General features: G+C 45.5%; 1 protein-coding gene and 2 pseudogenes across 3 annotated transcripts in view; 2 read left to right on the plus strand and 1 right to left on the minus strand.

Annotated features, from left to right (window-relative positions):
* The window catches only part of MAP7 (microtubule associated protein 7), a 115,457-nt gene that overhangs the window by 34,132 nt on the left and 54,864 nt on the right, over nucleotides 1–26,461 (minus strand). Inside the window, exons 3-4 of the mRNA XM_080941696.1 lie at nucleotides 9,336–9,434; nucleotides 8,633–8,710 (exon numbers count right to left, since the gene is read on the minus strand). The gene's annotated coding sequence lies outside the window, so the exon portion shown is untranslated. The remainder of the gene's footprint in view (nucleotides 1–8,632; nucleotides 8,711–9,335; nucleotides 9,435–26,461) is intronic.
* On the plus strand, nucleotides 19,349–20,650 carry LOC308439782 (F-box only protein 34-like; annotated as a pseudogene). The gene is made up of 2 exons: nucleotides 19,349–19,485; nucleotides 19,700–20,650. The product of its transcript is annotated as an F-box only protein 34-like (transcript).
* On the plus strand, nucleotides 20,781–22,315 carry LOC308439783 (RNA-binding protein with multiple splicing 2-like; annotated as a pseudogene). Its single transcript has 2 exons — nucleotides 20,781–20,923; nucleotides 21,767–22,315. The product of its transcript is annotated as an RNA-binding protein with multiple splicing 2-like (transcript).

Below are 26,461 nucleotides of genomic sequence, written 5' to 3' on the forward strand. Positions count from 1 at the left end.
GGTCTTGGTTAAACTACCTGGAATGAGCTCTAAACCAGACCAAGTTGTGGGGAAACATAGGACCGGTCATGCTATTCTGAGGATTAAGCCGTAATTGTACATCAAGCAGTGAGAACAGATCTCTGGATACAATTTCCACCTCTGTCACCAACGTCTTAACTAGGAAAATTAAAGGCTCTCTTGGGGTTGTGTATAAACCACATGATTTACATTATTTAAGTGGTTAATTTTTTACAACAAATATCCCTTGAAGACCCTTTCTTTGAGGAAATTGGGGCTCCTGGGGATGGCCTGTAACCCTGCATACCCATGTCAGCTAAGCACCCCCTAAGGAGCTACAATCATGTCTCCACATCTGTCTTTAACAGGAAGAGGAGATTCTAATGCATGGTGTTCCCCCTCAAAGTACAGCAAATATCTGTAAATACTCACACAGAACAGGCAAACAGTGTTGGAAAAACAAATACTACTTTTTGGTCATTGTAGCACCTGCTGGTGAGCCCTCAGAAGAGCTGCTCAGCATAATTCCTGTGACCTTCTAAAATATTTTAAGAATTGAAAGTTTATTTATTATGAACTTTAGTAATTTAAACTATTAACCCAGTTTTGAGGCCAATTTTTTTTTTTCCGGCAAGAATTCTGAACATGAAACAAACTGAAAAACAGAAAACCAGCCATTGCTAAAGACTAAAGGATGTCCCCTGACTCCAAATTCCCATGTTAAAGCTCTAACCCCCATGACTGTATTTGGGAGCAAATCCTTTAGAAGGTAATCAAGCTTGAAGTAGCCAGGCATGGTGGTGCATGCCCACAGCCTCAGCACTGAAGCTAAGGTAGGGAAGACCCACTGTTCCAGGCCACTGGGCCAAGCAGAAGACCCTGTTTCAAAAGGCAAAACTATAAAACATAAGAAAAAGATCAAATGGGTCCCTAAAAGGTGGGAGGGTCTCATTAGATAGGATAAGTGTTTTGTTTTTAAAAAGATACAACAGTGTGTGCGCTCTTTCTTCCTGCCTCTCTCTTACACTGTGTGCATGATGCTTGTGCACCACAGTGTACACATGGAGGCCAAAAACAACTGTTCTTCCGTCTTTCTCTGGCTATGTGGAATTAGGTGCAGGTCTCCTGGCTTGCAGCAAGTGCGTTTACCTGCTGAGCCGTCTTCACGGACCCATTCTCTCTGGATGCCTTTGCTCTGAGGAAAGCCCTAAGCAGCCGTGAGACCAAACACTAGTCTGGGGGCTTCCCTGACTCCAAAGTGTGAGAAAATGTAGTTCTGATGCTGAAGCCACCCAGTCCATGAAATTCTGTGAGGGCAGTGGCCCTAGATGGCCAATAAAACTGGCTACATCTTTAAGTCCTCATTAAATTTCATGAAGATGTACCTATGTAAGAGAAGAGCGTGTCCAGACAAATCATGAAACACTGGGAATGTTAACCTTCCATCCTTTGAAGTTAATTCATGCCTAGTTCATAGGTTCTTAAAAAAAGACATGGACGCCACCCCCTGAGATTCGGTGACAGACATGAGCAAGTAAATCAGGCTCATCTGCCACCAGGACGTTCTCATGGAACAGTAACGGTAACACGCTGGTGCTGTACAACACTGAAATGTGCTATCAAACTGGATTCTGTATAGAAACACAGTGCCTGTTTGTCAGGGGAACTTGGAATGAAAAGCAGGTACTGGGGTAGACACACAGCTGCACAGGAACTCGAGCCTACAGACCAGCTATGGGCCAGTGAACAAGTCACGCCGTGTGTGGATCTTCTTGAAATCACTACAGCACTGACTTCCTGTCAGGACTGTCGGTGAGCTCACGGTAACACCCACAACACTTGGTACAGTGCCACGCTCTTCTGTGGGGGCAGCACATGGAATAATGGGCTGTGTGTTAATCCTGGTGACTCCTGTTCTACGGCCAGACAGAAGTCAGCTAATAGAAGGTGCAGGTAGGACAGAGAACTCGGAGTGTTCGCTCGCGGGCTGGGTGGACACCCACCTACACCCGTCCCAGTCCGTGCCTGTCCTGGTCCCGACTGTGTCTACACAGGTGGAGGGCGTATTCCACTGCTGGAGTAGAATAAGTAGAGAACACACGGATGCCATCAACTTCTGAAAAAGTACAGTTTTGCCCCCTTTTGTTCGTTTGTTTTTCTTATAACCTTATAATCTGCCACTAGGCTAAAACTTCAAAGTAAGGCACTGAAGCATCTCTAGCAGCACCGAGTACCAGAATAGATAGTACCACCACCAAGAGTCTATACGGTGGTCCCTGGGAGGCTGAGCAAGTGTTTGAGTTCAAGACCAGCCTGCTCAACATCCTGAGACTTGTTTCAATCCCTACCATATCCTCACCCTTCCCCCAATGGTAGAAGGACTAAAATCAATCCTATCATAAGACTGAGTTGACTTATGTTGACTACCCAGTGCCAGGTGTGCTGTTTAAAAGTCAGAGTCTAATTACCACTGACATGCTTGCCTAGCATTGAGGCCTGGGAGTTGACCTCCACCATAGGAAGCAACAGCAACCAGAGCCATGAGAATAATGAATAGACCCCATGGTGTGTCACTCTGTAGACCAAGCTGGTTTTGAGCTCTGGGTAATCCTTCTGTCTCAGTGTCCCAAGTGCTGGGTGAACAGTCTTTCCCTTTAACTATAATTAGAGTTCTGTAGAGCTGTTTGGCCTGGCCTTGTAGGACACCCACACTGCCTCCTGTCTAAGAGGCCTTCTTACTTCCCTGTGCCTGAAGGCTAATGGAACTGGGATGCTGGGACAGAGATTTACACATATAGAAGCCCTGTGGTACCCCTTATGTGTGGGGAGGTCTTGAAATAAGAAAGCAAGACCTTGGAAGAGATAGAAACTTCCCAGAATTCTATGTGAACAGAGTCACTGCTAAAGCAGTGGAGTCTGGCTTGACCAGTGAGTGGGCTCTTTTCATGGCTGACCTCCCTAGAAGCCTCCCAGCCCCCAACTGCTATTTCTCAGCTCAGAATTATCAGGCCTAGAGTTCCAGGCACTTAGTCACCTGACTGGCCACATGCTCCTGTATTATCACCTGGAAAGAGTCTCGGCTCACACTGCATGCTGACCCCAGTCATGGACAGGCCTGAGAGACAGGGAAGTGAGGTGACTTCTCTACATCTCAGGACATGTGAGTGGCAGAGCTGGAGCTTAGACTCCGGACTGTCTGACTCTGGAAGCACAAAGAACCATTCTGTTAAAACATCTGGGCTGGAACCCTTCCCAGTGACTAATGTTCCTCTTCCACATGGGGGAGAGGTAGGGAAGGTCCTCATTACTCAGTGCCATGCCCACAGGATTCTTACTGTTGAGGGTTAGAATCTTTATTTTCACACTTACAGGCAAAGTACGTTTAGAAGTAAAAAGATAGTGAGTTTGCCACTTATTCATCTGATCCTAAGACTTCATTCAGACCCTTCTTACCTAAACCACCCACAAACACATTCAGTCTTCCAACTGGCTGACTCATGACACAGCGGCTCTGGTGTGTGCCCACAGGATCCAGAGCTGCCTCTTCCCTACCCGAGGATCTAGGAACTTCGTTAGTGTGATGTCCCAAGTGCCTGAGCAGGGAGGGCAGGGCTAAGACTGGTCACAGACCTCAATCTGGATGAGATGTTAAAGTTTCCAAACTTTTCCTCAAAAGAAAACCGTATGTAATCAAAGTATGAAATGGGAGGAGCTTCACTCACAGCGAGGGCCAGACCATCGCTGGTTGTTACACTGACTTGAGATGAACATCCAATACCAGGTTGAAATGGTTACTTCTCTCTTTATTATACTCACCAATACCACTGTCCCTGAATCTATAACACATTAAAATTAGAATGGAAAAAAAAGGCAAAGCAATAAAGCTACAGCTGGAGGGGCCGAGTCTGATATAATCACCTCAACTAATTTAACAGAAATTTATTCCAAGGCCAAAGTCCTTTTCATATTATTGTGTTATTTTGAAAAAAACATTCTGAGAGATCTCTAGAACAGCTTTAAACTTAGCTATGAAAGCCAACACAAGCTATTAAAGATTTAGAACGTAATGAGATCTGTATCAATTACATCTACAAATATATATACACTGTAATGATCTTTCACCACTAACATTTTAAATTACATTTTTGTTTTCTCTGTTCATATATGTGTAAGTATGTGTGGGTGTCAGGTGCCTTGACACACTAAGCTGTCTACATCCCTCTCCCATGATTTTATAGAACCCAGAAAAGCCCAGACAGTCCTAACTGGGAGTAGAAACACAGTCACAGAGATTTGGTCTCAGAGGGCTGGGAGTGCAGCTCAGTGCTACACTGTTACTACAGCATGTGTGGCCCTGCAGAAACCAGGAACAACAGCAACAGCAACAACAGCACACATGCATGCACGAATAACACAAGACTTTGTATTTGAAAAAGATAAAATAAGTAGGCATTTACCAAAAGTATGCTGAAACATTTGGAAAAGTAAACATAACACTTTAAATTATTTCTATATTCTTAAATCGATATTATTTACCAAAAGAAAAGAAACGAAAAGAAACAAAACTATCTCCTGAAATGTGGAGGACTTTTAAAATTGTTGTTACATATTCCTTAAACATTCTCTTGAACTTTGTCAAAGTATTGCAGGAGTAGTAACGGCCATGAGGTCGGTAAGACTCAAATGTTCTACAGATTCTCTGTCTTTCTCATCTGAGCCTCTGGAGAAGCTTTAAGATTTTAGCACCATGTGACAGAGCTACAGTCAAATCAGGCACTGCACACCGGCCTGCAATACCTGCTGCTTAACCTGAATTAAAATACATAAGACTTACTTAATATTCAACAATGAACTGCTGAATATTTACTATGCACAAGGCTATTCTAGGTTTTTCTGTGGGCTTTGGAAATTGAAAAACCCTTTTCCTTTGTGTAATGTGCATCCTAGTGAAGGCTGACTAACAGGAGATAATTTAGGTATATACCTGTTTACATGAGGGGGGAGTTCTGACTTGAGGGAGTTGCAAACCTGAGTAGTCAGGAAATACCCCACTAAAGAGGCAGTATTTCAGTAATTTGAAGGGGGACATGAGCCATGTAGGTTTCTCAGGCTGTGTGTTCTATTTGAAGCCAACAGCAACTAGTAAGGTTCTGACTCAAGGATGTGTCCAGTGAGTTTAAGGGACAGGAGGCAAACCACAGAATTCTGGCTTCTACTGGGTGAGATAGAAAGCCACCTAGAGGTCTGAAGCAGAGGTGTGCTATGGTAGCCATACTCTATCTGGGTGGTGTTGACAGCTTTGTACAGAAGACAATCTGGCAGAAAGTCCAGGAAGTATGTTCCAGGTAGGGCATTTACTGACACAGATGCTACCAAGGTGAGTCAGTTTTGGTGACAGATGGCAATGTATCTGTACAGAAGCCGAGTTTATAACTGAGTGTGGTGTCTTTCCCTTGTGATCCTGGCACTCAGAGGGCTGACACTGGGGAAGAGCTATGAATGAGACCAGCCTAGGCTACAGGGAAGAGACCTATGTTAAAAACTCTAAAGCAAAACAAGTTCTATCTCAGACAATAGGGAGCCACCTGCTGCCTTAGGACTAGCTGGAGAAGTGAGAACTGCCAACAGCACCCAAGGGACAGAGTGTCGGGACAAATGGTCAGGACAGAAAAGAAAATTTCCCAGGGTAAAGAACAAAACCCAAAGTTAAAGCTTGGAAGTCAGCAACGGGGAGGAGGTGGGCGGCAGCCTGGACTGGTCTGCGTGGAGTGAAGGGGAGAGACCACTTGGAAAGCTTCTAAGACAGAAACAAAAGCTTTTAGATAACATATGCCCTTTGTCCAACCAATCCAGAGAACAGTCTCACACAGAAGAATTAGGCTGGATTTATATGAAAAAAAACTGGAGGAAAATATGGGAAGAACATCCACATGACACACCACAATCTGACCACCAAAGCACGACTCAGATTAATAATAACAGAAAATAACAGACCAGGCCGATCTGCTCAGCAGTACAAGCACACGATACTGCCAGATGAAATGCTCACTTCAAACTACACTCAACAGAAAAAAACCACAATCACTGGCCATTACTTTTTAAAGTTTGCTAATAGTTGAAACGTTTCCACACGTGTAGCTCAACAAAGTTTGAAATCAAGCACAGCAGCAGTTGACACTCCCAACTGCTTCTTGTTTTTATACTGTACATATTTTAAAGGTTTCCTATTCATTAGCCCCTCTCCTTTTTTTTAATACTCCAGTGCTGGCCACCGCTCTAACCAATATTATGATGAGGGCACATTGTTCACAGGAGGAGGTCAAGGCCCCAAGGCCACAGCCAGCATGCTTTCCAGGAAACGCCTGTCTGCAGGAAGCCTGGCAGAAGCAGGAATCATTGGTTCTAGGAGGAAAGGGCAGGCTCAGCAAACAGCAGTTTCATTATTTCCCACCAAGTTAGTGAAAATGTGTTTAAAACGTCAGCCGCACCAGGTACAGTGCACCATGCCTGTAACCCCAGCACCAAGAAGGCAGATGATCCCAAACTTGAGGCCAGATTGGGTATGTCAGTAAAAGTAAAATCAACAAAAGTGGCTGAGGAGATGGCTCAGTGGATGAAGTGATTTCTTAGCAGAAAGGGTTTGCAGCCCCATGGGAAGAACAACATTATCAACCAACCAAACCCTCCACACAGCTCCCAGGGACTAAAACACCAACCAATGAGTAACATGGAGAGACCCATGGCTCCTCTGCATATGCAGCAGAGGATGGTATTGTCTGGCATCAATGGGAGGAGAGGCTTTTGGTCCAGTGAAGGCTTGTTTTCCCAGTGTAGGGGAACGCCAAGGCGCTGAGGTGGGAAGGGTAGTTGGGAGAGGGAGCATCTTCATGGAGGCAATGGGAGGGGGAGGAGGGGGGATGGGATTGGTGAAAAGGGGATAACACTGAAATGTCAATACAGAGAATATCCAATAAAATTTTTTAAAAAATGATGAGCAATTCACAGCACACTGCTGGTACTGTGTTTAGAGAGCATCCTGTCTGAACACTGGAGGGATTCTAACTATCTGCCTTCTGCTTTTTAATTGTGGGAGCTCAACAACCTGCCAGGCATTGTACACTTGCCAGTCCTATGGAATTCTGAATTAGTCCTCAGTAAACCACAACCACTTATTGTGAAGCACCATCAGTTCATGCTGAGGGCCCAGGACACATTTAGGAGGCCACAAAACTGCATTCTCTTCATCGAGTAAGAAGGGAATAAAATGAATGAATAATAATTAAAAAAAAAGAAGACCTAAATTTGATTCTCAAAATCTACGTAACAGTAGGAACAGTGAACCAACTTGTTCTCTGGCCTACACACACACACACACACACACACACACACACACAATGGCATGGGGACCCACATATATAAATCACATACATATACACACACATATACACACATACATACATATATACACACACTCACACACATATGTACACATACATATATAACATATATAAACACACACACAAAGAAACATTTAGGTAAAAAAATGAATGAAGGCACAGCAGAAAACACAAATGACATCTTGCTAACGAAATGGAGTCACCTCGGTACTGTAGCAAGGAAGGGAAACAGGCCTGTGCAAATGTCACTCGTGCCACACAGTTGGGATCTTGACAGGAACAGTAAAGGAATAGGGTAGAGAGGCTGGGTCGTCCCACGGATGAACTAACTCTTCTAGACTGGCAACTTCAGCAAAGCATGGGCCGCTTCCTGCAAAAACCTCAGGTCCCAGCCTGTCTTGGTTTCAAAACATCTGAATACTTCAGACATGCTAAGCGTTCAGTGTACGAAGGACCCGTGTAGCGACCTGACTTGGATCTCCTGGTGAACTGTACTGATGGACTCTGAGGGAGGGGCAGACACTGTCTTTAGTTATGTACCCACTGAGGAGCTGACTGTGCACAGAGAACTGAACTTGTACACTTGAGTGGTTTTATGGCTTCAACTGAACAAGCATGTTCTGCTTTACTTTTATGTTGGGCAGTTTCATATAGAGAACACTTTGGTTACTCTCACCCTCATTCTCATGTGTCTCACACCACTGTTGTTGGACAAACAAAAGACCGTGGACAGAAGAGGGCTGGGCACTGCGTCCTAGCCAATGTTCTAGAACAGGGAAACTGCTCACCACTTCCTGGTAGGCCAGTCTTGTGACTCAGCTTGCCAGGTGGCTTCGGCAAACACTGGAGGGAGCTGCTGACCTTTCACAAGGGCCTCTGGTGACAAGGGAAAAGCAGGGACCTTGGCATCAGGTCTCTGCCTTTCCTGTCTGTAGAGCAGGAAGTGCAGCAGTGTGGAGTCTCAGGCCTTTGTGCTTAAGAGCAGGGACTGTGTTTACTCTCCTTATGCTCTCTCTCCTTTCGTTTTGTACACGGTCATTCACTGCTGGTTTTGCTTGGATCACACACAAGGCTGCTTCACCAACCACCAGCCAAATACACAAACACACAAGAGTGGATGTCACAGTGCTGCCTACTGAGAGTGATAAGTGTCTCTGTCTGAGAGCTGACAAATTAGCCTTTCAACAAGGCGGTCACTGAATGACCAGACACAGGCAGTGCAGGGCTTGGACTACCTAGCTGTTTTTCTCGTTCCTCCCGGCGCTCTCTGGCCAGACGCTGCCGGTCATCAACCCGCAGCACAGGTGGGGGATCTGAAAAGAGACAGAACACAGCAGAAGAGTTGATTTAAGAAAGGCATACATTGGTATATCTTTTGTTTAAAATGTTTGAGTGAGGTGCTGAAGCAATGGCTCAGTGGTCAAGAACGACTATTTATTCTTGCAGAGGACCCAAGATTGCTTCCCAGCCAATCATCAGGGGGTTCACAACTACCTGCACTTAAGCCCTAGGGATCCTACGAGATCTTCTGGCCCCATGTTCATACCCCATACAGACACACACATGCACATATGCACACGTACACATACCCCATACACACATGCAGATTTGTAAAGATTTGATTGAAATATTACTATTCTTATGGAACTGCTGTGTCTGCACTCAGTGCTTTGCTTTGTTAGTACGCTGCTGAGAGCTCCCAAGTGTTTTCCTTCTACTATCAGAGGACAGGAGAATGCTGCTCAGTGGCAGGGCTTGGCTAGCACATGTGAGTCCCTGGTTTTGATTCCCTGTATTGTGAGAAAAAAATCGATAAAAATAACGAGGTAAGTACGAGTGGCAGGGCAGAGCCAAACACTCCTAAACTCTTCTTTTAGTCTGCCATCAGCATGGGAATGAAGTAACCTCCCCCTTCGCAGGTAACTGCCGGTGTCATACCTGGTTTATTTCCTGAGGGATTGCTAGTTTGTCCTGAAACTGTCGAAGTGGGGCGGCTGGGGGCAGTTCGCTTTTCTTGTACTTTGCAGCCATCAGATGCTACAGAACGAGACAAAAAGACATTTCAGTTGTGTAAAATGTATCCCCAGGCACTCAGTGGTTCAACATTCACTGTATAGCAGGGGTATAATACACAGTAGCAGTAATGACTCCCACGTCCGAGGAGGGCGCAGCTCAGCAGTGACTGGTCCTGTGTGAGCGGCTTGCTCCAGGGCCCAGAAGATTACTCACCTTTCTGTTAGAGTTCACAGAAAACTAAGTCTTTTTGTTGTTCTTTTGAGACAGAGTCTTGGTAGTAGGTATTGGGCTACCCTGGTGCTTACCATGTAGCTCAGGATGGCCTCCAACTCACAGAAAAAGTACCTTCCGCCTAAACTCCTGAGAACTAAGATTATAGCAAACAGTCCCTGAGCCCAGTTCTTAGACAGTCCAAATGTTAGGAATTTTAAGAATCCCACAAATGGAACCATTTGATCACCAAAAGGGAACCGAGAGAAAAAATGCCAGGAGGAAGGCCCAGGTGCAATGATTCATTATTCAGGGCTGGGCACTGCTCACACCCGTGGGCAGTGGGCTAGTCGCTGGCACTGATCACTCACACCCGTGGGCAGTGGGCTAGCCAGCTGCACCCTCAGTGCAGCAGAGATGCTCAGATGCACAGAACTGTATCTGTCTTTCCAGCTAAACAGGCCCAAGCCCACAAAGTCATCACTGGCTTCTCTCTTTACTCCCTGCATTTAATTCACTAGACTTTCTGTTCTGCCGTAAAAGGCACCTGACCACCACTTCTGATCATCCCTCCTCCAAGTCTTCGGTCACGTAACTAATCTCCCTGACCGCCAGGCCCCCTTCCGTCTGTTCTCACATCTGTGACCTCATAAGAATGCCTCATGCCCTCCCTCTACTCAAAACTCTGTAGCGGCACCTCCCATCACAACCAGAGGGAAACCTAAGGTCTCTACCCAAGTCCAGAGAGTAGAGTGAGTTTAGTTCTTCACGGGGCTCAACTTCCCACTCGTCTTTGCTCCAGGAGAACCAGCTTCCTCCAGACTCCATCCTAGACACTGAGCCCATACCCAAAGGCTCTTGTTCCAGATGGCAGTGGGGTCTCTGCTCAATTGTGACATCAGAGTTCTCCTGAACTATTTACAAATGGCACTCACCTCTCTCTCTAGCCTACACCACTTAAGTGGTAGTCCTTACCCACAGACCTTAAGATTATTTCCTTTTCTAAGGTGACAGATGGGATATTATTATTTATTATTATCATCATCATCATCACTATTATTTAGAGAAGAGGGCTCCATCTGGTAACATGCAGAAAGACAACCCTGTTGTCTTGCACTCAGGTAAACTGGCTTTCCCTCTCCTCAGAGCTTTTGGGGGAAGGAAAACCTAGACTACCTTGGGGGCAGTATTATTGGTGAGCAAGCAACGGATGTGGCAGAAAAAAGACTGGGGTTCTCAAGCCCCAATCATAATAATATAAAAATAAATTGTTAATTTTTAGTTTAATAATACAGGGAATTTCGCCAGATAAGGACATCATGGGGTTGGAGAGGTAGTCCAGGAGTAGGGTGCCCTACCTGCCATGCATGAGACCCTAGCTTTGGTTTCAGCATCCTCCCACCAAAACAAAACAAAAAACCAAGCAAAACACTCTCACCAAACAACAAAAACCAAAAATTTATCTTTAGCTTTCCAAAATTAAAAAAATTTAAACTCTTAGGAAATTTGTAGCTAGGGCTACATATATCATCTTTAAATTTGTCAGTAGAAAAAAGAAAACATTTAAAATGATATTCCAATATTGTTTACTCGAATCTTTTCCTTGTGCTCAAATAGAACTAAGACATACGCCGTGATGCTAAGTTTTTGCTCGCCCTAAGAAACCCTGAGTGATCTTCCTGCTCCCGTAAAAGCACTGTTCCATTAGTGTCTAAATGAGCACCCTGGAATAAGGCCAAAAGGAAGCACACAGACAGATGCCTCCTGGGCAGCCCGGGGACAGTTTTTCTGAGGCACTTAGAGTCAAAATACAGAGGCAGCACTGGAGGCTGCCTGCTAACTGCTCTGCTCCAGACAGCTGAGAGTGAGCTGTTCCTGGTCCACACGGCTGTGACCTCCACCATCCTTGCTGTGGTTTCCCTTCAGAGGTCCTGGGGTCCCCACTGTATTACTTGGGTACAAGATGGGCGTGCTGCCCCATGTCCCCAGTGCTGACAGAACTGCTCTAACTGCTCATTCGGTCAGAACTCCTTGTCTACGGCACGTTGAAAATGAGCTGGAGAACGAACCTAGGGTCTGGTGTTTGTTAGTCAAGATCTCCACCACTGAGATAAATCTAGACCTGTCAATGGAACTGGGTGTCAGGCTAGCTTTGAACTCCCAATCCTCCCGCTTTATCCTCCCTACTCATGGGATTATAGGAGTAGAGCATTATGGGTTTAGTTAGGGTTTTAATATAATACAGGTTATGAGCTGGGTGGCAGCCAAAGCTTAGGAGTCAGTTCCTCTTTCTGCACAGACATCCCTGCCCACCACTTGGTTGGTGTTGTAGACATACAGCTTTGGGGTATAGCTGAGAACACATGACATCACGTTTTATCATAGTTGGATATTAGCAGGTCTTGTTTAATCTGACAGTTTCAATACACCTGTTGAAAAAGTGAATTAACACACCAGACACTGTTTGCCTCATTTACATATAATTGTTCCTCATAACCATTCACTCAATTTCGCCGTCCATGATTATTTAATGTTTTAATCATAAACACCAAGTACCTAATTTTAGTTATGAAACCTGCATTACATGGAGAAATAAAGCAATAATACCTACTGTCTTGACTATTGAGAACCTTTCCTTTGTTTAACTTTTGAATCACAATCATCATGAGTTTGTGTAGCAACAACAAAGGTTATAGGAGTGGACACCAGATAATTACACACTTCATCCCACCCAGCCTCAGTTCTCGTCCTCCTTCAAACTGTTCACAGCGCCCCACTAAAACAGGACACCAGAGGCTGGCTGTCACAAGCAGCACCATAGGTTGAGGAGCCCTCGGAGCTTCGAGGGAAAAGCAGCCTAGGCTCACATGGTGACAGTTTTCCCAGGGAGCAAGCAACAGATGCAATATTGTGTAAATATAGCACGGTATTATTACATTTATTCTGTACTGTGACAGTCCATTCTCTAGTAACTGTCGTCTCTGAGGCTTATCTCCTCAGTTGGCTAACCTAGGCCTAGTCCTGGAGGCTTCAGCCTCTGTACAATCTAATCCAGGCCTGGAATGTTTTCAGCCTCTGAGACTTGCTGCTGAATAAACTCACTCCTTCCTAGTTCTTCCTGAGCTCTGGCTGCCTGGTCAATTCAGCTGTTCTGGCTCCGATTCCTCATTACACAAATCAATTCAAATGGCTTCTTTCAGCCTCTGCATTGCTCTGCTTTGGCTCAAACTAACCTTTGGCAATGACTCTATTATATCTTTTGGCTCCTTCTCGTTCTCTGGCTCGTTCTGTCTTCACCAGTGTCAAGCTTGTTCTCTCTTTAGCCTGTCTCTGTAAAACTGTCACCTTCTCTTTCTCTCTTTCTGATCTCTTACATAGCTTTCCTTTTCCCCTCTCTTCTCATGAGAGTTGGGAACACCCTATTCTGTCCAGTCTTTCTCGGATGTCACGTTGCCATTCAGACATCACTTTCAAAGTACAGGTGCTTCCTTCTACAAACCAATGTTACCTCCATTGTTTGGGATTAAGAGTGTGTACTAAGGGTGTGTGTGTGTATTCCAACTACAGGGATTAAAGGTCTGAACCACACCACAACTAGAAACACATTTTATTCAGTAAAGAACCATGCTGGGGTTCACAGTGTGATTAAATATCCTGCAACAAGAATGTTTCAGATTTGGGCATTTTGGGGGATTTCAGGACATTTGCACATACACAATTACATACCAGGGGGTTATGATGCACACCTCAACAGGATATACACGTACATCTATCCTGAAAGTAATTTAACATTTTTTTTTATGTATACCTATTTTGACTGAAATGTGTCATCTGCGGCCAGATGTGGAATTTTCTACTTGTGGTATTATAAGCTCAATATTTTAGCAGACAAGACTCAAAACCAAACAGCCAAGCAAGTATGTGAGGAATCACAGAGCCGTTGTTCTGTGTGGGGGGAGTCACGTGACTGTTAGTTTCAGCTGACAGCACAGGTAAGAACAGAGACAGGCCTTTCAGCCTCAGAATTTGCAAATCTCATCCTCCCCTGAAAATTTATCAAATGTGTTTTGATAATCTGTTCTAAAACAGCCCAAGAAATTGCCACTTTAGTTGAACAGGAAGGGGAGCTTATCTTAAAACGTGTATCCAGCATATTAAGAACACTAAATCACCCGCTAAGCTGCTTGGTTTACTGAAAGCACCCCCTTGTTCATCTTACAGCTCTCAAGCACAGAAGCAACAGGACTTTGTACACTTTACATTTAATCAAGAAAACTTGGGAGTTGTTTGCTTGAGACAGGGCTCATGTATCACAGGCTGGCCTTGAGCTTGCCAGGAGACAAGGATGGCCTTGAACTTCTAATCTTTCTGTCTTCCTTTCTCAAGCTCTGCAAAGTGCTGGGACTAAAGGTGTGCACAACCACACACTGCGTCGAGAGGGTTTTTTAAAAGGTTACTTTAAAATTGTGTGTCTGTGTCCATGGACATGAACGCAGGTGCCTGCCGTCCAGGGTGCTGGCTTCCCTAGAGCAGCGGTGAGCCACCCGATGCAGGCGTCAGGAGAGAACCTAGATTCCCTGCGAGACAAATACTAACCACTCAGCCGTTTTCCCAGCTCTCAAAAATGCTTTTATCTTAAAACAAACAAAAGGAAAACTTTTCTTCAGTAGAGGACAATCCTCTAAGTAGAAAATGTCGTATTTTCTCCCGATTGTACCATACACCGTCACAGTGTTGGTGGCCACACACAATATCCCTGTCCCTTAGGAAGTGTGTTTGACTAAGCACAGTACAGAGTACACAGAGAGGAGGGAAGTCTTATCAATGCAAATGGTTTTCAGTTTTCCTGAGAAATGGTAAATCAGAGATTGTAATTACTACCCAGCTAAACGTCAACAGCTGGGCAGTTATAAAATTAGATTTAATCAATTAAGCTCAGTCTGTAATTAGAAGAAACTAAATAACTTGGAAAAGAAAAATTAGAATTCAAGTTCATTAGATTTTGCTTAATTAAAGTAAAGGGAAAGATTGTTTTCACTCCAGCAAGACAACAGATTACTTCATGGAAAATTAACATAAATAGTGTTACTGCTTTACAGACTCATGTTCTGTAACTGCAGAACAGAAAAGCCCCCACACTTAAACGTGAAAGTTTAATCAAAGTGAAAAGTGTGTAACTCCTGGAATACCCTAAGTAAATAGTAGATGGGGTTTAAAACATTAGTTGGAAAAAATAGAGCAATGTCATTTTAATGCTGAGTGCTAGCTGAAAGCGTTTAATCAGTGAGAGAATGGTTGCTCACCACCAATAATTGTTCCTTTTCTACAGTAAGTCAGTAAAATATTGTAGAAATTCTCAAATTCCACATAAACGTCCCTGAGTGACTGGTATGCACTGAAAGACAAATTTCATCCCAATTCATGTTGGTAAGCTTTGAACTTAGGCTGTGAAATTATATGCCAGCCATTCCTGTGCCTGCCACCCTGCTCTTTCTGCTCTCACGGGATCCTCAGCCTCAACATTACCCCATTAGCCACATTTTTTTTTTTTTTTTTTAATGGCAGGATCTCAACTAGGCAGAGAGCATGCCTTACCCATGTTCCGCACTCCCACACTAAAGTGATAAGTCTTCAGCAAACCTCCAGGGACGTCACCAGCATCTCACATCCACACTTTACACTGTGGCTCACTGTTGGCACAGACTCACAGTCTTTGTAAATGTGATTTGTATGGACTACTGCAGCCACACACAGAACCCCATCCGTTTACCACAGTTCAGCTCCATCCTCTCATAAAACTGCTCACGCTCTTAACACTACCACTTTTGACTTTTACAACACGGCTGTCTTGCCAATACCACCTGATATTTTAAAATAATGTGTTGTATTGATTCTTTGAGGATATGATAATGTTTTGTATTGATTTGTTGAGGATATCATAATGCCTTGTGTTGAATCTTTGAGGATATCATAATGCCTTGTGTTGATTCTTTCAGGATATAATAGTGGTTTTGTATTGATTCATTGAGGATATAAATCATGCAATGTTTTTTAATCATGTTCATCTTCTCCCAACTTTTCTGAGATCCATAACTTCCTACCTACCTACTTTCATGTTCATTGCCTAACCCCACTAACACAGAGTCTTACTATGTAGCCCAGGGTATACTGGAATTTACACTGCTGGTTAAGGCAGAAATAACAGAAGAAACATTCGGTTACCTTCAGTTTTGATGCATAATTGCCTCCTGGTTCCTTTCCCGTCCCACTGGCCTACACTGTGCATTCTGTGACTTAGCATTTCTGCTTTCTTCCAGAGTCAACACCCAGGAGCACTGCCCTGGGTACCGAGCTGGATGCGCTGTGAGGCTCATTCAGGCTCCTGTGGACACCACGCAGGACAAGAAACAGACTTCTACATGGGACGTGAAAAGGTGGGGCCATGAATGGCCAGTGCTTTCCTTTAACAATGGCTCTTGTAGACCCAGGCTGACCTCACTATGTAATTGAGGATAACCTCAAACCACATTCTGGGATTGCATGTATATCCTTCTGTGCTGGGTACCATAATGTTTACTTTTGAGACTTTCTAGAAGACAACAGGCCTCAGGTTCAAAGGCCAGAGAGAAGACACACTGTCTGGGTTTTGTCTTCAGGTTTTTAGAGACAGGCCTTCACTACTGAGCAAAGCCAGACTGGAGCATTCTTGCTGCCTCTGCCTCCCAAGGGCTGGGCTTACAATTATGTGGTTGCACATCTGCTGCTTTGCTTTTTCTGGTAAGAGAAACAGGACTTGAGTTTTGATGCTCTGTCCTGTTGACAACTTCCCTCATTTGAAAGGCTTCATTCACTCATAGTATTCACCTTGTTCACTGATGAACACATAATAAAGTCACATTTAACTAAGAACCAGAGAGGTCTAGATTTCTGTGGGTCAGGCGATAGAAGCTAGGGTGTCATTAAAATAATGAAAACCCACTAAGAATGGATGCTCTCTCTCTTTACCCTTTCACCTTTGCCCCTGTCAATTATAAGAATCAAGATGGAGGGAGAACAACAAAAGATTATCCCAGCAAGTCGAGAAGCCACTTTGACTACCAACATTCAGGCCACGTGCATAGCTGTTCAAGCCTGTGGCAACATGCTTGTCAGTCTTGAACTCTGTTGACTTCTGTGTTTAGTCAAAACGAGTCACAGTGACTCAAATTCCTAAAACGTATACACGGTGCATGAAGTGCACCAGAAGCCCCCAGCTCTTTGGGTAGCCACACCAATGCCTCTGCCCTCGAAACTCACTTGGTTGTCATGAAGTTTCACTGGGAATTCAGGAGAGCTTGGGCTACTTAGTGAGTTCCAGCCAGTCTGGGCTAGAGTGTGAGAGACCCTGTTTCCTCTTGCTACCAAGAACAAATTGGGGGTGGGAAGCAAGGGAATGAAGGAAGGAGAGAGAAGAAGAGGGAGAGAAGGAAGGAGGGGAGAGAAAAGACAGCTTCTGCGGTGGACTTAAGATACTATTATGCTAATAACTGAGTAGACTTAAGCAGACCCTTCCGCTCTCTCCAGCCTTCATATCACAGACCTGAACACTGCAGTCTTGGTACAATGTAAGCTTGGGGAGCAGAGCTGACAGAGAGTTGTGGGGAGTGGTCAGCTCAGTGGTCACTCTGAAGGGTGGTATCAGGCTGGTGGCTCAAGGAACAGCATTCAGTCACTTAGTAAACTCTGTTAGGATGGCCTGTGAATCAGGCTGGGCAGCTCAGCTCAATTGGCTAGCATAGGAGCTGGAAGGCCAAAGCTCATGTTCCATGCTGCCTGGCCAGCTGTCCTGTCTGGGAAGCATACAGAGAACAGTGACAGAGGGGAGGAGAGAGCAGTGCAGTGAGCATGTATGTACACAGTAAGAAGTGCAGTGAGCATGTATGTACACAGCAAGGTGTGCAGTGAACATGTATGTACACAGTAAGAAGTACAGTGAGCATGTATGTACACAGTAAGAAGTGCAGTGAGCATGTATGTACACAGTAAGAAGTGCAGTGAGCATGTATGTACACAGCAAGGTGTGCAGTGAGCATGTATGTACACAGTAAGGTGTGCAGTGAGCATGTATGTACACAGTAAGAAGTGCAGTGAGCATGTATGTACACAGTAAGAAGTGCAGTGAGCATGTATGTACATATAAGCAGCTGAGGCTTGGCACTGTGAGAGGTTATGGAAGGGCTATTTGTGAAGGTGCTACCTCAGATGTAAAGGATTTGAGACTTGGCACCATGGAGAGGGTCTATTGGTAAAGTCTAGTTGCAGTGGAAGATGCCAGCATATTGGAGATGCCAGTACCAAGGGATGGCCACCAAGAACAGCAGCGGCAGTGAGTGGATCAACCTGAGCTTAGAGTGCTACAGAGGGCAGAGCTGGAGAAGTGACGTCAGCCCTTTGGAGGAGCCCAGATGATCATGTGTGGATCCCAGATATTGAAACAAGAAAGTGTAACACTGAAGTTGTCTTGGATACCCCAAGGTCTTCTCGATGCCAGAGCTGTGGGCCATCTGCTGAGGAAAGCTGCTAACAGGGAGTGGAACAAGCCCAGGAGAAAAAAGGTTTGTTGCAGCCAACAAAGATAAAAAAGGAGTTGGAGACCTGAAGTTGGCTTTGACATCAGACATGGAGATGCAAAGTTTGAAGTTTTCCCAGAGCTGGTTTCCTGTCTTGCTTTGAGGATTACAGCTAAATGATTAGATGGATCTCAGAAGAGACTTTGAACTTTGCACTTTTAACATTGTTGAGACTGCTATAGACTACAAGAACTTTTGAAGTTGGATTACATGTATCTTTCATTATGCTATGCTTAGGTATGGCCCCATAGACTCTTATGTTTGAACAAGCATATGGGGGCCAGGGAGTGGAATGTGAAAGTCTGTATATGCTTGGGCCAGGGAGTGGCACTATTAGGGGCTATGGCCTTGTTGGAGTAGGCGTTGTCACTTAATACCCTAATACTAGCCGCCTGGAAACCAGTCTTCCACTAGCAGCCTTCAGAACTCTCAGCTCCTCCTGCACCATGGCTGCCTGGAAGCTACCATGACAATAATGGACCAAACCTCTGAACCCATCCCACAACCACAGCTGCCCTCCTTCATGCTCAACACCATTCCATCCATGGAAATCAAACCCAAGACTGCATGATCTGACCGCCATCTCATTGCCATCCAACAGAGGAACCATTCTTCACGCAGTTGTTGAAGCCGCAAACCTGAGGATCCTTGATGTTTCTCCACCCTAATTGGCATCTTAAACCACACTGGGATTCCAGAAGAAAGAGCGCCCTCTGGCAATCAGGGATGCACTGAGGACGCCTATGAGCCACGGAAACACCGACAGTGATGGAAGGGGCAGAGCCAACTACATGAAACTGTCTTTCCTTCAGCCTCCCTTCAGCGGTGCGCCAGAGTGAAGAAGGCCTGCCCGGGGGCTGGGCTGCTGTCAGCCTGGAAACACGAAGCCCACCAGTGTAGCGATAGGATAGGCCCTAAGAAGATAAAAAGTTCCTGGGATATCGATGGGAGAGCCTCTAAAAGAAGGAAAAAATCAGGGGATCTTAAGGAAGCCAAGTTACAGCTAGAAATGCTGAGAGGTCAACAGCCAGTGCTACCAGTCTGAGCCATGTCCTGTGCATCACGAGTGACAGTGGGGACAGAATCTGTGCTGTGAGGCCTCTGTCAGTGATATAGATGGTCGCCTTCCTCCAGCAGAGAGCCACTCCAGCCCCGAGGTACACCACCTACTCTGAGCCCCTCTCTGCTCCAGACACTCGAGAAAATCCCGAGCTGGCCAATCCCAGAGCCAGCCAGCCCGTGTCCCTGACAGGGTAGCCAGGCTGGAGTCTGAGTGCCTGGAGCACCAGGGCCAGCTTGTCATGGAATAACAGCTGCCAGAACGTAGCAGGGTGTTGCTCACAAACAGTTCTTAGGCCAGTGACAAAACTGAAGAGGGCTCTGCAGACACACCCGGCACTCAGATGCACCCCTGGCTGCCAGTGTCTGTGGGTGAAGGACCCTCTGCAACTGAGCATCATCCTGCAGGGGAGCAGGCTGGGATGGTACTTCTCAGGGCTGTCCCTCTTTGCCAGCAGATGTGAGCTTCCACACTGACAGCAGAGAATTAGAGCCAGGTCAGCAAACAGCTGTGGAAAGCTGTAGCTGGGATGATATAGAAATGGCAGAGGAATTTGACGAGTTGCCCACAGAAGCTGTCAGTTGTATTAAGTAGAAAGGTTCAAGCTCTCACAAACACAATCCTGAGCAGAGACAAGAACCTCTGTGCATCAGCATCACTGTGTGCACAGTAGAGAAAGCACAACCATCTGCTTTAGACTCCCTTGAAGAGCCTCTTCCCGGGATGCTGGTCTTCCCGTCACCCGGACAGGACCAGCAAGAGCACCCCAAGCTGAGTCACCCAGCACCATCGGCATCACAGGCCAGCAGTGCATGTGAGGAGAAAGGTGCCTCTGTGGGAGGGAGCACCTTACAGCTGCTCGAAGCAGCCACTTGTAAGAAGCAGGTATCTCAGGACTTCCTGGAGACCAGGTTTAAAATCCAGCTACGTCTGGAACCTCAGCAGTCCATGGCATGCCTGCCTCACCACATCATGGTGAAAGTCTTTAGGTTGCTCCTTACCCCGAGCTTAGCAATTTTTAAATGTACCTGCTGCTGCTTCAGGTCCATTATTGGATATTACAGCATCAGGCCCCTAGATTCTCGGTGGGTCCGAGACCCCCGCTGTAGAGAAGACCCTTGCAAGCCGTGCAAGAAAGAATGTGAAAGGGGATGTGTCCATGTGCCGGTTGCACCCAAAACCCTATTGCCAGGCATTGCCTTATGGGCCTAGGCCTTGGATGTGCGGCCACCAGTCTCAGAAGGGGTTTCCTTCATGACAATCACTGGTCACCTGCCTGCCACAGCTTCAATTGGGCAATCCATAAGAAACAAGTGGGAGTGACCGGAAGAGGAGGACTGAAGTCCACAGAGAGGTGACAGGACTGTGAAGCACCTGGTCAACCTTCAGCGGTGCGACCTTGCTGGGCCCCTCTGGATCTCTGCTCAGATCGACTGCCATTGCTCAGGCATTTCAAACTGTTTCCCAGCGGCAAAAGAAGTAAGCGGCATGATTTGCTATAGTGGTGCCTTACATTTAACCTATGCAGCTGTGAAGAGCTCAGGCAGTTTTCCTCCATCAAGGACATTCAGGGGTCGACAGTCTCCAAAGGGACCTGAAGTTGTCCAGCACTGGTTCTGTATTTGGAGTGAGTGAGGAGAGCTAACCTTTGAGAATTGTGCCTCAAAAAGAAAAGCCAGGCACCTTACCCTAGCCCTAGTATGCTTGTTCCTGTGAGAACGGTGCCTGAGACGGGTGTGCCCTGTGGTGTTTGCGGTGTATATAATGGCTGTGTTTGCATCGGGCTGGGAACCTGCACGTTCAGCCCGAGCGCCTTTACCTGGGGATGAGTGCTTTAGCCCCTCTGTAAATAACGTGATTAAAATTCAGTATTGCATATTATGAACGGCTGACTAAACATAATCACCACAGAATAAGACAATATCATATAATAGGTTAGAATATTCTACATCCTTTTGTATGGTTAAATTTTTTTTAAACCTTCAATAAAAATAAACATTTTAAATGAAAAAAAATGAAAGGTTATTGCCTTTCCCCGTTCTTTTGTTAAAATATTGATCTTTTTTACTTGCTTTAAGAAGGAAGCTATACAATTTATGTATTACACACTTGCTGCTTTTCAATGTTAGGATATGAGAAAAAAAAAATCTTCAAGTTAAGATCCATGAAGCATTACTGTGGTGAGTCAGGGCAGAGACCCAAGAGACCCTTTCTGTTACATGCAAAAAAGGAAGCTCAAAATAACAAGCATTGATCTGAAAAGTTTTTAATTTCATTAGAACAATTAGGAAGAAGTTATATACCTGCTTCACAGGGTAGGGAGGAAGGGGAAGTAGGTAACTTGATGGGCAGTCAGTGATTTCGGGTAAGACGTTTAAGGACCTCAAAAGAAAGCTGCCCACCTGTGACAGCATCTGGGTATGGCACCAGCTCCTGGTTAGTCTTCCCTCCTTTATCAGAAACCCATTTTGAAGGCACAGGCCCCAGAGGCCTGCTGGGGGAGGTCCGGACACTGTCAGCGGCCTCCCTGTGGATATTAAACCTAGAGAACTCTACCCGCTCTCCCGGCCCTTCAAGGCTATCAAGGGCCCAGATCAAGACAGCCTGTTGGTTTTGTCATCTTTGACGGCCGGGCTGGAGCAGAAGCAACCAAAAAAAAAAAAAAAAAAAAAAAAAAACAAAACAAAAAAACTGCATTGTATGGTATTCGCTTTGATCTGAAGAGTCCACAGACCTCAAGGCTCAAGTTTGCCAAAGCCAACACCAAGATGGCCAAGAGCAAATCCCACCAGTGTCCACCATGCCCTAGGAGCACACTTGATCACTCGGGACCCTTACGACCTGATGGGGGCTGCTCCGATTCCTGCATCCCCAGAGGCCTGGGCTCCCTACCCTCTCTGCACCAGAGCTGACCCCAGCCATGTCACCTACCACGTTCACATACCTAGCTGCCGCCCTGCAGGCTCAGGTGTCCCTCCTCTGATACCACCCAGCAAGAATGGGAGTGTCACCAGTCCTGTTAGTATATGCCCCAACTGCCACCTAGGCCTGTGCAGAACAGCTGCTTCCCTCTAGACACCGTGAATCTGAAGCCTGACTCAGTGGATGGCTCTTGTTTCCCTCCTTCAGAAGGACCCGAGGCCTTGGATGCCCAGGTCCAGCTTGCAGACCTCACTGGGACCCAGAGCGGCTTGACCTTCTGCTCAAACGTATCGTCAGATCCCCACCAAGGAGCAGGGACGTTTAATTTTGCATGTTTATGAATTGTGACACTTGTGCATAGGTGTGTTCAGTTTGTTCCCACACTGTTGCTATAGCAACAGGTCTTGGCACTGGAGGCTGATCTAGCCTACTCCTCTCCACTCCTAACTCATGCACCCACCCTGCTTTAGGGGGTCCTGAGCCTGTGGTCATTTACACACACACACACACACACACACACACACACACACACACACACACACTCCGTTCTCATCCAGCAGTAGATCCACAGCCTTGAATTGAACTTCAGATCAGAGTCCTGCATGGTCTTCTCCAGGCCTATCTAAGAAGACTTCCTTGCACCTTCCGTGTTCCCCACTCAGCTGCTCATTCTTCCTGAACTGGGAAACCAACCAAACGGGAAAAGTGTCTCTGTACCTGGGTGACAACATATTCATGGACCATAAAGGGTTCTTCATGTGTTTACCATTCATTATTGACGAGACCCTGTTCAGCCTGTCAGATATGTTTCATGTTTAGTTTGGAGCATGAAGAAGAAAAGGGTTTCCATTCGTTAGCTGTCAGCCTTTGTAAGAAGAATGAGATGAAGGATGCCTTGTGCAATTTAGTTTTATTTTACGAGCATGTCTGTGTTTTACCTTTAAAGCTCAGCTTGGGTGTCTGGCTACTTCAGAAGATGATGTTTGGAGGTGGCTGTTGTAATGAGAGACCCTGTGAGCATGTGAAATGCAAACGAAAACCTGAAGTGACAAAAAAACCCAGGAAAACAAAAATACAAAAACAACTTGTTGGCAGGCAGCAAACAACCGAGAAAAGCCACCAAACCCCTAATGTAGGCTGGGCCTACAGATGCCTTGGAGTCTCTGCACAGCTGGAAGCCGTGATCCAGTGTGGACAGTTATCAGATCGGGATGTCAGTCGTCAGGAAGAGAAGTTCCGTGAGATAGCCAGGAAGCTGTGTGGTCATGGGGGGGACACTGGCCAGTTGAGCAGATGCTGGAAAATGACCTTGCCTTCTCAACAGAAGGAGGCAAGTGCAGTGGAGCCCAACTGGCCTATGAATGGTCCAGAAACATTTCTTCTGCTTCTGTTTGTTTGAACAATAGGATGAGAATGGCAAAGGAGAGGAAGAGAAGCAGTTAAGTCTAACAGCAAACTCTTACCACCTCAGAAGCCACCCTTGTTCACTTCCAGAAGGATTTTTTAAAAATTATTTTTGATGAAGGGCTTTATGATTTTGTCCCTTTCAAGTTCTAAAGGAAACAGGAATACATTCTAATCATCTGTGAAACACAGCTGTGAAGGACCTCACTTCCTGCAGAGAAGGGGCTCTGATGACAGAGTTACTATCATTTACAACATCAAGGGTGACACCCTAGATGTGCCTAGAGTGCTACATGCTGTCTAGCTCTGGTCTCTCTGGCTGTACTGAGAAGCATCCCGGGTCAGCAGTTAGATCCGGATTCTTTCTCACAGTCTTCCTCACATTTCCTTCTGCCACACTACCTGAAAGGGACCGATTAAACAACAGTCTCATTGACCTTGGGCAAACACAGGAGCCATGTTGCTCTTGGGCCGGAGGCAGACGCCCTTCATCATCTGTCTACTGGAGCTGGAGTCCTGGGGTGAGACAGTGCTACTCCATACATCAGTGAGCTAAAGTAAAGTCTTCCAAACAAAAACCAAAACTGTATGTATCAGTATTGTGTGTGGGCTTATGTGTGCAGGATCTATGACTGCTGGTACACGTTCTGCACTACACATGTGGAGGTCAGAGGGCAGTTCAGTGGGGTAGCTTCTCTCTTAACATGGGCTCCAGGGATCAGACAGTAGGCTTGGTGGCAACTGTGTAGCCCACTGAGCCATCTCCTCAGCTGTCCAGGATCTTTCTTAAGTAACAACATATAGCTAGCTTTGTGATACTAAAATACAGTGACAGCAAAATGCTGGCCTCTCCCCGAAAAGCAAGCCTGGGAGTCAGAAGCAAGTGGCTATTTGAGCCTACCAAGGAGTAAACTGGTTCTGGGAATTAGGTAACAATGCTCTGTGGTTCCAGGAAAAGCACAGCACATGAACCTAGCTTGAAGTGAGATCCTTTCAACAACATGGTTATATAAATGTCTTCACAGTGACTCCTGCTTCTTAAAGAGGCTATAATTATTTAAGGATTGGGCAATCTTATGAAGGGTTCCCACTCTACAACACAGTATCATAGCAACACTTGACAGATACATGACCCAAGGTAAAGAAGAAAGAAAACAACAAGCCTTTTATTAGTGGCCAATAAAAAGAGTTATAATCTTTGAGAAAGCTCCATGTATTGAAGGGCGACTACAGGAACCCTCCTCATAGCCATCTACTCGAAGAGCACTTAGACGCCACATGGAAGGTGTGGGCCACGGTGGTGAGCGGAAGCAGGCAGTAGTGTTCTCACAGGGCGCCGTGACGACAGGACACAGGCTCTGATGCCACGAGCATCCACCCTACAAAGGGGCTTCCCACCTTGGCTGATGAGTACAGCTCTACAGAAGACCAACAGAACAACCAAGCATACGGTGCTACTGGAAGCCTGTTACCATGCCAGGGCTTTTGCCCTTCTCAGAGACACATGCTAACCAGAAACAACTCACAACCCAGTATTTATTTCATGGAGCTCTTCACGTTCTTAAACTAGGCAGAAATTTCCCTTTATGATATCATAAGTATATATTGAAAACAATGTAATTTCTACAATTAAGCAACTTCTACCTATCTGGTCAAAACACTAAACGTTTACTAATACTGAACAAATTGAATATTTTAAATATTATTGTCATCTCAGTCATCATGACCACCACCACCTTCATCACCATCTGCAGTAGGGTCTTCCTAAGCTGTTGAGACTGGCCTCAAACTCTTGGGCTCAAGGAATCTCCCCTGGGTAGCTGGCACTGCAGCCCCTTTGGCCAGCTTCTAAGTCATCTGTAAGAAGGACTTTTTGATATATACTATACTGTTTCAAAACAGTGGCTTAATTTTCTGAGAAGAGGAGACATCTAATACTATAAACCAATATCCCATGTTCTGAAGGTGGCTGATGACAGCATTTAGGACACTCCAAGCCAAACTCTGTCAGAAGTAAGAATATACATTCCCATGTTTGCCTTTTTGGCATTATGGTTATTAGAGGTAAGATTATGCAGTCCCGGGTCTGCCTTTTTGGCATCATGATTACATTGAACTGATACTTTTGGTTAGTAGACCCAGAAAAGCTCTAGAAATAGGGGAGTTTCCTTTTAACAAGAGATTACCCTCTGAAGGAAAGCCGCACACTTAGGTGACTCTTCTCTGAGCTGGAGATGCACCTCCTGACAGTCCAGCCTCTGCCTTCCCACTGTCCCTCAGCTGAGGTCCTCAAACTACTGCTTAGAGCATAATGTTTGATTTGCAGTTCACCTAGGGATCATCCATGCACATGAGCTGTATGTGTTAGAAATGCCTTATTTCCTGTTTAATCTCTTTTGTTATAATGAACTCAGAAAGGGAGAACAAACTACATTTCTTTTCCTGTATTGCCACGGTAACAAACAGCTCAAAATTCATGGAGGTAAAAACCTCTCTCTCTCTCTCTCTCTCTCTCTCTCTCTCTCTCTCTCTCTCTCTCTCTCTCGGGTGTAATTTCCAGCCATCCTGATGACAGCTATTGGCAGTCAAACCCGTGTAAAACATTTAGCATATTTCAACAATGTTAATAATTAATGAACATCCTATGTCATTAATTTATAATAAATCCAAGCTGCTTCTGCGTTTTTAAATGCTTTGCTTAGATTCTACCCTACGGTCATTAGTCGAAGCTGACAGACTTCGGATGCCTGGGTTTGCACTGTCATGGCACACCTTCTGAGAACAATGGCTGCTGTTTGGTGAGAGTCTGGGGTCTTAGGAGACCTAAGTACTTTCCATAATGT

Source organism: Micromys minutus (genome assembly GCF_963924665.1).
Source record: "Micromys minutus genome assembly, chromosome: 30".
Lineage (NCBI taxonomy): Eukaryota > Metazoa > Chordata > Mammalia > Rodentia > Muridae > Micromys > Micromys minutus.